This window comes from Lathyrus oleraceus, chromosome 4, assembly GCF_024323335.1.
Source record: "Lathyrus oleraceus cultivar Zhongwan6 chromosome 4, CAAS_Psat_ZW6_1.0, whole genome shotgun sequence".
Lineage (NCBI taxonomy): Eukaryota > Viridiplantae > Streptophyta > Magnoliopsida > Fabales > Fabaceae > Lathyrus > Lathyrus oleraceus.
In genome coordinates, this window is record NC_066582.1 from 288785917 (window position 1) to 288797434 (window position 11518).

Consider the following 11518-nt stretch of genomic DNA (forward strand, 5'->3'; position numbering starts at 1 on the left):
CCTTCTGTCGTGCATACTCTGCCCAGAGTAGACGACACCATCTATTATTCTGAGCCGTCTGAGGGACCAGATGTCTATGAGAAGATGGACGCTATGAACGATCAATTTCTTGAGCTTCGCAAGGAATTGAAAACTCTCAGAGGAAAAGATCTTCTCGGCAAGTCTGCTGCCGAACTCTGCTTGGTTCCTAATGTGAAGATCCCTGTGAAATTCAAGGTCCCTGACTTTGAAAAATACAAGGGAAATACTTGCCCTCTCAGCCACCTGGTCATGTATGCCAGGAAGATGTCGACTCAGACCGACAATGACCAATTGCTCATCCACTACTTTCAGGACAGTCTGTCCGGTGCTGCTCTGCATTGGTACATGGGTTTAGACAGTGCGAACATCCGATCCTTCAATGATCTTGGCGAGGCCTTCGTCAAGCAGTACAAGTACAATGTGGATATGGCTCCCGATAGGGATCAATTGAGAGCCATGTCCCAGAAGGACAAGGAAACCTTTAAAGAATACGCCCAGAGGTGGGGAGAGTTAGCAGCACAGATCGTGCCTCCGCTAGAAGAAAAAGAGATGACTAAGATCTTTTTGAAGACCTTAAGTTCTTTTTATTATGAGCGGATGATCGCTAGCGCTCCTTCGGACTTCACCGAGATGGTGAATATGGGGATGCGTCTAGAAGAAGGGGTTAGAGAAGGACATCTGACCAGAGAAGAAGGCTCTTCTGCCAAACGTTATGGGTCGTTTGCAAAGAAGAAAGATGGAGAGGCACATGCTGTGACCTCCCATGTGAAACCAAGAAGACCCTCTGTGAGGAGGAAGACCGTGCGTCCAGCCGGTAACCAGCATCAGGTGGCTCATATAGCACCTGTCTTCAGAGATAATCAGCAGTACCAACAACATAACAACAATCCGCAACCACATCCGCAATATCAACATCAATAGCACCGTCCGCAACAGCAGGCCTACCAGCCTCGGAATAGTAATCAAACCAGCATGAGTTACGAGAGGAAAAGGGTCACCTTCGATCCTATTCCGATGACGTATGCAGAATTATATCCCTCTTTGATAGAGAGGAAGTTGATTACTCCGCGAGACCCACCGGCTATACCTACTAACCCCCAGTGGTGGTATAAGCCCGAATAACATCGTGTTTACCATTCTGGTGCTCCCGGCCACGACGTGGAGAATTTCTACCCTTTGAAGACCAAAGTTCAATACCTTGTGAGGTATGGCATTCTGTGTTTCGAGGACGTAGGCCCTAACGTGAAAAAGAACCCATTGCCCGAGCATGGGAAGTCTGTCAACATGGTCCAGGGCTGCCCTGGAAAGTACAAAGTCAAATATGTCAGTCATATTCGACAATCTCTGGTTGAGATGCATCGTTTGCTATGTGAGTATAGTCATTATGAGCATGACCACGATAGATGCCGAGTCTGTTCTGTCAATCAAAGAGGTTGTCACCAGGTACGCAAAGATGTTCAAGAAATGCTGGATGAAGGAGTTATCGAGATCCTTCAAAACAGAAATGTTGACGAAGATGCTGATGAGGTCAACGTAATTTCTCCAGTATTTCGGATCCCCGAGCCTGTTATCATCAAGTATGATGGTAGCAAGCAAAAGGGTTCTCCCGCATTAACCATCAAGCCAGCCGGACCAGTACCATACTCTTCTGAGAAAGCGGTCCCCTATCGCTACAATGCGTAGCAGTGGAAAATGGGAAAGAGGTGTCCTTGCCATCTTCAGCTGTTGTTAATATTGCGGATGTTAGCGGTCTGACACGTAGAGGTCGTGTATTTTCAGCACCGCCAAAGCCCCAAGCTAGTACTGATTCTGTTGAACGCCCGATTGGGAATGCGGTGAGCTCTCCGAATCCGGCACTTGCTGTTAAGCCCTCCTCTATATTGAGAACTCCTACTTCTGTTGGCCCAAGTGGCAACGCGAAAGAAGACAATGATGAGATGCTGAGGCTCATCAAAAGGAGCGAATACAATGTTGTAGACCAGCTTCTCCAAACGCCATCCAAGATATCGGTGTTATCCTTGCTTTTGAATTCAGAACCACACCGAGAGGCTCTGCAGAAGGTTTTGGATGTGGCATATGTGGATCACGATAGAACAATTCGATAGCATTGTTACAAACATTACTGCTTGTAACAACTTGAGTTTTTGTGACTCTGATCTCCCCGAGGAGGGAAAAGACCACAACTTGGCATTGCATATATCTATGGGTTGCAAAGACGACGCCATGTCCAATGTGCTGGTGGACACTGGGTCATCATTGAACATATTGCCAAAATCCACTCTCTTAAAACTATCATATCAAGGGCCTCCCATGAGGTAGAGTGGAGTAGTTGTGAAGGCTTTCGATGGGTCTCGCAAAACTGTGATTGAGGAAGTTGATCTCCCAATCAAGATCGGACCAAGTGATTTCCAGATTATCTTTCAGGTTATGGACACTCACCCATCGTATAGCTGTCTCTTAGGCAGACCATGGATTCACGAGGCAGGCGCCGTGACATCCACCCTACACCAGAAACTGAAATTTGTAAAGAATAAGAAGCTGGTGGTGGCAGGGGGAGAAAAGGCTCTCCTGGTTAGCCATTTGTCTTCCTTCTCATATATAGATGCTGAGGATGAAGTTGGAACTCCTTTCCAAGCTTTATCTGTTGCTGAACCTATTGAGAAGAGAACTCCTTCATTTGCTTCCTACAAAGATGCAAAGTTGGCCATTGAGTGTGGTGCAACCGCTGGTTTAGGGAAGATGATTGAGCTAGAAGACAACAAGTCTCGGGCTGGCATAGGTTTTTCTTCTGGGGTTTCCAACATGCGAGGGCTGTTCAAGAGTGGAGGGTTCATACACACTAGTCAAGGCGAAGAGGCTGCTGCCATTTTGGAAGAAGAGGAAGAGGATTCTGGCAATTTCATCATCCCTGGAGGGGTCTGTAATAATTGGGTCGCTGTGGATATTCCAACAGTTATCCATAAGTCAAAGTAATGTCCATTGTGTTTAAAAAACCTCCTCCCATGCCAAAGGGAGGAGTGATGAAATTGTTGGCACATAAATACAATGATGTTTTCATTCAATAAATTCATGTTAAATGTTTGTTTTTCCAATTATTTTCCCTTTTTGCTTTTGCATGAAATTGGTGATCACATAAAACCCTAAAAAGTTAAGAAAAAAAATCAATGTTTTCATCTGCATAATGATCTTCCTTGTTTGAATTCTAAAGCTTTCATATCCAAAATCATTACGCAGGTTAATCAAACCCATTGAACATAATGATCCAACACCATCTCCCAACTTTGGATTCCCTGTATTTGAGGCAGAAGAAGATGATATTGAAGAGATTCTTGATGAGATTATCCGTCTACTTGAGCATGAAGAGAAGACCATTCAGCCGCATCTTGAGAATCTGGAAACAGTCAACTTGGGGTCTGAGGATTGTGTGCGAGAAGTGAAGATTGGGGCACTCCTGGAAGAATCTGTTAAGAAAGGGTTGATTGAGTTGCTACGAGAATACGTCGACGTCTTTGCCTGGTCATATGAAGACATGCCGGGTCTAGATACATATATCGTGCAACATTTCTTGCCTTTGAAGCCTGAGTGCGTGCCTGTGAAGCAGAAGCTCAGAAGAACTCATCCTGATATGGCAGTGAAGATCAAAGAGGAGGTTCAGAAGAAAATTGATGCAGGGTTTCTGGTGACTTCCACATATCCCCAATGGGTGGCCAATATTGTGCCCGTGCCTAAGAAAGACGGAAAAGTCCGGATGTGTGTGGACTATAGGGACTTGAAAAAAGCTAGTCCAAAAGATGATTTTCCTCTACCACATATTGATATGTTGGTAGACAATACAGCTAAATTCAATGTCTTCTCATTTATGGATGGATTTTCAGGATATAATCAGATCAAGATGGCACCTGAGGATATGGAGAAGACAACATTCATCACACCTTGGGGAACATTCTGTTATCGAGTGATGCCTTTCGGTTTGAAGAACGCCGGAGCCACGTATCAACGAGCTATGACCACCTTGTTTCATGATATGATGCACAAAGAGATCGAGGTTTATGTTGATGATATGATTGCTAAGTCGAGAACGGAAGTTGAGCATGTAGAGCACCTGTTGAAGCTTTTTCAGCGTTTGAGGAAGTACAAGCTTCGTCTGAATCCCAACAAGTGTACATTTGGAGTCCGTTCTGGCAAGTTATTGGGTTTCATTGTTAGTGAAAGAGGTATTGAGGTTGATCTTGCAAAGGTCAAAGCAATACAAGAGATGCCTGCGCCCAAAACTGAGAAGCAAGTCCGAGGTTTTCTTGGCCGCTTGAATTATATTTCCAGATTCATATCCCACATGACTGCCACATGTGCGCCAATATTCAAGCTCCTCCGGAAAGATCAATCTCATGATTGGACCGAGGATTGCCAGAAAGCTTTTGACAATATTAAAGAGTATTTGTCTAAACCTCCGATTCTATCTCCGCCTGTAGAAGGGAGACCCTTGATTATGTATCTGACTGTTCTTGAAGACTCTATGGGTTGTGTCCTCGGTCAGCAAGATGAATCAGGAAAGAAAGAGTATGCCATCTACTACTTAAGTAAGAAGTTTACCGATTGTGAGTCTCGATATTCAATGCTTGAGAGGACTTGTTGTGCTTTGGCTTGGGCTGCTAAGCGCTTACGCAACTACATGTTAAATCAGACGACTTGGTTGATATCCAGAATGGATCCAATCAAGTATATCACCCCTGTACCAACCAAATCCACTCTAGGTTTCTACACTGAGAGAAATCAGAGATGGAATTTCTATGGTATTCAACTGAACTTGCTAGAATTTGACAATTCAAGGCTCAAATCAACTGCCTCTATGGAGAGGACTTCAGATCACACAACAGCATCAAGAAACAAGCAAAATATGGGTTGATTCGAAGAAAATAAAAACTGAAGTAAACCTCTGATTTACAGAGTTTGTGAGCATAATTCCTTGCTATGGATGCTTGTAGTTTATTCTAGGGAATGAGGTAGCAAGGTTTAGGAACTTTTAGATCTGAAAATCAATTGAGGAAATTAAAATTCAAATCTGAAAATTGTGAATGAAAATGGTGAGTTCCTTTTGAAGTGTGGTTGAGGGATCAGTCGTGCAACATTTAGGGCGCCTTTAGGTTATTGAAATGAGAGGCATGAGCATTGTATTTATAGCCAAAGCAAGGCTGAGTTGCATGATCAAAATGCTTGCATGAATGGAAATGGCCTCCATGCATGGGTCTGTACAGGCGCATGGAGGGACCAATTCCACTTGGATTTGGTAGCTGAACAATAATAGATGCAATTTGGACGTGTAAATGGTACAAGCTTAGCTCATGCAATGCAAATTAATTGATTTTCCAAAATTGTACCAATATGTTTAAGTCTTCGAAAATGCCATGTCCAAACTTGAAACACAACCTTATGATTAATGGTTGGAAATCTTTTTGCATGAGGATCATTTGTTGTGTTGATTAAAACTTCATTTGAAACTTGGAAATTGATGAAAAGTGGTCATGAAGTGTAGGGTGCAAAACATGCACATGTGAGAATTTCAAAAATGGCCAAAGTTCAAGCCCTTCTGTTTAAATGATGAAAACTCCAAATGACAAAATCTTCAACATCAAAGTTATAGATATTCTCAAGAAAATCAATTTGGACTTAAAGTTTGCATCATTTGGATTTTTTATGAAGAAGTTATGGGCACTTGAAGTTGGACTTTTTCACATTTCAATGCATTTGGTCTAAAGTGACCTATAATGTTTTGCATTATCACATGTATTTATTTTAAGATTTTTAAGTTTTGATCAACATAACATTTGAATTAGACATCTTAAGCTTTCCAATTCACTTAATCTCACCTCAAAATCATGAAAAATGAATGAGTTATGTCCTTGGGAAGTTGACCCAAAATTAGGGTTTCAGTCAAAATGACCTATAATGTCTTGAAATGGATGATGACCTTCCAAGCTTCAAATAAACTTTTTATGAACATGAAAGTTGTTAATATGGTTCTAAGAACATTTTTTCACTTGGGGCCATCTCCATTTGACAAACACATAAAAAGTTAGGTCTCAGTGTATTTCAAAATAGTCAGGTGAATTGACTGATCAACTTCTCAAGTCCAAACCTCATATCTTGATGAATTGATGATTGAGGACACTCAAATAAGTTCAAATATGCATGAAATGATGAATTAAAGAACTTCCCTTGATTTCATTTGATCATGGGTTGAGGTTGCTTCATGAGCAAGGCACAATTGATGAACAAATGAATTAGGGTTTCCTTGGGAAACAAACCTCAAACCCTTTGGTTTTCTTTGATAAAAATGATGAATTGAGATACTTGGGAGGCATATTTGATGGATGAGAGCTTTGGGGAATGATAACATGAAATAATATCACATTCTAGGACTCGATTTAATTAAATTACATTATTATTTACTTCAATTTATTTCATTTTATTCGATATTACTCGGTATTTTCTTTCTATTTATCTCAGGTAGCTTATTTGAAGCACAAGTGAAAAAGGAAGAAAAGGAGGTGCAAAAAGAAATGAAAAGAAGCAAATTCCACCAAGCCAAAGCCCAACCCAAAAGCAAGGCGCTGCGCCCGTGACGAGCGTCACACAAGCTGTGACGAGCGTCACGCCCTACCTACTTGTGTTACGAGCGTAACACATGGTGTGACGGACGTCACACCATTCCCCTATATTTTTGGCTTCAGAAGCGCAACAAAGACGTTGAGGCCTATTGTTACGCTTGACCATTTGCAACGTGAAGACTCTTTACACGGAAGACCTTTGGAAACAGTTACAACAAGTGACCAATATAAATAGTAGCTTTTGGCAAACCCTGCGGGACTCTCCGCTTCGTTTAATTTTCTTCTTCCAGCCGTGCAAGCATACCATTATTTTTCCTTTACTGTTTTTTCTTTTAATTGCAATTCTTATTTTTACTTTCCTTTCCAGTTAATCTTTCAGCACTTAATTAATTTTTCGCACAATAGTTTCTACACCGGAAACTATTGTGTATCTTTTACTAGATCTAACCTTACGTTAGACCCTAGATTTTTATTCCTTCACTTTTATTTTCCTGTCCGATTGAAGAATTCAAGAACAAATCCAACCGGTATGTGGTGGAGTGTTCAAGATTGCTATAAATTATTCAGGTTCTTTAATTATTGTTTGAATTTATATATGCTCTGCTTTACTGTTTATTTATATTATTTGCCTGAGATGGAATTATTTATGCATGCTGATTATTTAGATCTGTTAAGCATGTCTGGCTAATTTATTTAGGTATTGGTATGTAGAGTAAGCGGAATGAAGGAATCAAAACTAAGTTGGTTTAATTACATTTAAAAATAAAATCACTCTTTTTACGGTCTCAATTTACAGGTTTAATAACAAGGTTTTGTACGAAAGTAAAAGACATAAAGAAGTTAAAATCAATAGAACGAGAGTTTGAGTTTTTAACTGGACAGTGTAAATTGGACATTAATTCTAGATCAGGGCGAAAGCAATTTTTAGAGTTAATTAAATTCTAATCTTTTTCAAAAAGTATTTTTTTAAAGGTTGAATGTGAGGACGAGAGTTAAGCATTTGAATTTAATTATATAATCTAAGTCAACAGAGTGAGAGTTTGAGACAAGGATGTTTAAACGTTTAGTGTTTTCTTAAAAAGAGTTTCTACGGATTCTATTGTTTTCAAAAAGTGATTTTGGACTTAACTAATAAGTGACAGCTACGTTAATATAAAATCATAGTTTATTCAACAGAGCGAGAGAATTGATTCCCTAATTACGACGAACTACATACCGATATCCGCTTAATTACGACGAACTACATACCGATATACGCATAGTTTGAGAAAAGGCTTTTAATCAATAGTGTCTACTGAAAAGATTTATTTTAAAACCAAGAAACCAACGAAGAATTGATTCCCTAATTACGACGAACTACATACCGATATCCGCTTAATTAATATTTAATTTAGATCTTATTTTAGTTTTAACTTTTCCCCCAAACAATCAAAGTATTATCCGCCTTAGCTTTACGAAGTAACCTTAGAAAACGGTATATCGATTCATAAGTCCCTGTGGGATCGATGTCTTTTAAAACTATGCGATAGAACTGTGCACTTGCAGTTTGTACCCCAAATTCGACTCATTAAGTCGCGATCAAGTTTTTGGCGCCGTTGCCGGGGACTTTTATTTAGTCGATATCGTAACTCTTCTGTTACGCTGTAGAGACTAAGGCTTATTTTTCTTTTCTTTTCTTTCTTTCGTTGATTTGTATGCCACATACTCGCTCACAAGGCGAGTCGTTCTACTTATGAATCAACGATATCGAACTATATCTCCGAGTCTTACGACGAATTCGGGAATACCGTGCTGCGAACAATCTCCCTCCTGTCGAACTTCCTGATCTCAAAAATCTTCTTCCTTCGCCGATACCCGAGATGGCAGAACCAGCTCGTGCTCTTCGAGATTACGCCGCTCCATCGCAAGATGAGCCGCATTCGAGCATTGCTCCACCCGCAATCGAAGCAAACAACTTCGAACTTAAACCTTCACTATTGCAGGCAGTACAACAGAACCAATTCTCTGGAAATCCTACCGAGGATCCAAACCTTCATTTATCCGTATTTGTCCAATACGCTGATACTGTTAAAGCTAACGGTGTCACTTCAGAGGCAATTCGACTTCGTCTTTTTCCTTTCTCGTTAAGAGATAGCGCTAGAAGATGGCTCCAGTCTCTTCCTTCCAACTCAGTCACCACATGGAACGAGTTAAAGAAAGTCTTTCTTGCCCGATATTTTCCGCCGAGCAAAACAGCTATGTTAAGAGCCCAGATAAATGGATTTAAACAGAAAGATAACGAGTCTCTTTTCGAAGCATGGGAAAGATACAAAGACATGATGAGACTTTGTCCACACCATGGTTTAGAGGACTGGTTAGTAATTCATACCTTCTATAATGGTCTCTTGTACAACACAAGGTTAACAATAGACGCCGCCGCAGGTGGTGCACTAATGAACAAACCTTATGCTGATGCTTACCAACTTATCGAAAGCATGGCCCAAAACCACTATCAGTGGGGAAGCGAACGAACAATGGTAGAAAAACCTCAAACTAAAACTGGCATGTACGAGATAAGTAACCTTGATCATGTTAACGCAAAAGTGGATGCTCTGGTCCAGAAAATTGAAAGTTTAAATGTATCACCTCCAGCCACCGTGGTTGCCCTAACTCAGAATTGCGAAGTCTGTGGAATCCAAGGTCACACTCCTGCAGATTGTCAACTCCTAACAGGAATCCAAGCGGAGCAAGTAAACTATGCTAAAGGAAGCCCCTACTCGCATACCTATAACTCAAATTGGAAGAATCATCCAAATTTTTCATATAAGAGTAATAATGCTTTATACGCACCTGGACAATCTCCGAATCAAGCCCCAGCTATACCTCCGGGATATCAAAAGCCGATCCCATCTACACCTAACAATAACGCCCCTAGGAAATCCAACTTGGAAATCATGATGGAAAACTTTATAGCTTCTCAACAGCAAACCAATAAAGATTTCTTAAACCAGAATGTACACACTGGCGAACAAATTAAACAACTAGCAAGTAAAGTAGATGCCCTGGCTACCCATAACAAAATGCTGGAAACGCAAATATCACAAGTAGCTCAACAACAAGCGCCTACTGCTGCCCCAACTGGTACATTTCCTGGACAGCCCCAACCTAACCCGAGAAGCCACGCTCATGCAATCATACTAAGAAGTGGAACGGAAGTGGAAGGACCGTCTGACCCAAGGATAGAAAACCAAAACTCTAAAAAGTCAACTGAGGAAGAAAATAAAACTAAGGAAAAGGAAGAGAGTAATAAGGAAACCGTAGAAAAGAAGGAACCTTATGTACCTCCACCACCTTATAAACCACCTATCCCTTACCCTCAAAGGCTTATTAAAACCAAAGATGCGGGCCAATTTAAAAAATTTGTTGACCTACTGAAACAATTAAACGTCACAATTCCGTTTACAGAAGCTATTACGCAGATGCCCTCATATGCCAAGTTCTTAAAAGAAATTCTTTCTAATAAAAGGAAACTTGAAGATAGCGAAATCGTTACACTCACTGCTGAATGTAGCGCTATAATCCAGAATATGCCTCCTAAACTCAAAGACCCAGGTAGTTTCTCTATACCCTGTCACATAGGAAAATTTGTCATCGACAAAGCCTTATGCGATTTAGGAGCCGGTATTAGTGTTATGCCTTTATCCATATGCAAGAAACTGGAAATGGGAGAATTAAGACCAACTAAAATGTCTGTGCAACTAGCAGATCGTTCCGTTAGATATCCTGTAGGAATTCTTGAAAACGTTCCCGTGCGCATAGGTCAATTCTACATTCCAACTGATTTTATAATTATGGACATTAGAGAAGATGAAGTTACACCCATTATACTGGGAAGACCGTTCTTAGCAACTGCCGTTGCGATCATAGACGTAAAACGAGGACGACTCACTTTCGAAGTAGGAGAAGAGAAAATTGAGTTCATTCTTTCCCAATTTTTGAAAGCACCTGCAATAAAAGATACATGTTACTTTATGGATATCATCGATGAATGCATAAAAGAAACAGAGTTAGAAAAAGACAAATCATCTGACTATCTTGTAGAAGACAAACTTAACCAATGTTTAGCAATAACACCGGACCCTACACAATGCCTTAAGAAACCAACCCTAGACCTGAAAACACTTCCCAAAAATCCGAGATATGAATTCCTAGACTTAGAACTTGAACGACCAGTGATAGTTAATGCAGACTTAGGAAGACTCGAAACAGAAAAACTCCTGCATATCTTAAGAAAATATCCAACCGCACTAGGATACAACATCACCGATCTTAAAGGAATAAGTCCTTCTATTTGTATGCACCGCATCATGCTAGAAGAAGACTGTAAAACTTCTAGGGAACACCAGAGGAGACTAAACCCGATCCTGAGTGAGGTAGTGAAGAAGGAAATAACCAAGTTATTAGAGGCAGGTATCATATATCCTATATCTGATAGCAAATGGGTTAGTCCTGTACACGTAGTACCAAAGAAAAGAGGTATAACAGTTATTGAAAATGAAAAAGGAGAAACTATAACCAAACGAATCGAATCGGGATGGAGAATGTGCATTGACTATAGGAAACTAAACAAAGCAACCCGAAAAGATCATTTCCTTTTACCATTCATTGACCAGATGTTAGAATGATTAGCAAAACATTCTCATTTCTGCTATCTAGACGGTTACTCAGGCTTCTTTCAAATACCAATTCATCCTGATGACCAAGAAAAGACAACGTTCACGTGTCCTTTTGGTACCTTCGCTTATAGACGAATGCCGTTTGGCTTGTGTAATGCTCCTGCAACCTTCCAAAGGTGCATGATGGCAATATTCGCCGATTTTCTCGAAAACATCATGGAAGTATTTATGGATGAC

General features: G+C 40.5%; 1 non-coding gene across 1 annotated transcript; it reads right to left on the reverse strand.

Annotated features, from left to right (window-relative positions):
- Positions 1-8863: 8863 nt before the first annotated feature.
- On the reverse strand, positions 8864-8970 carry LOC127077958 (small nucleolar RNA R71). The gene has a single exon (XR_007787716.1). It is a non-coding gene; the product is annotated as a small nucleolar RNA R71 (small nucleolar RNA).
- Positions 8971-11518: the final 2548 nt, after the last annotated feature.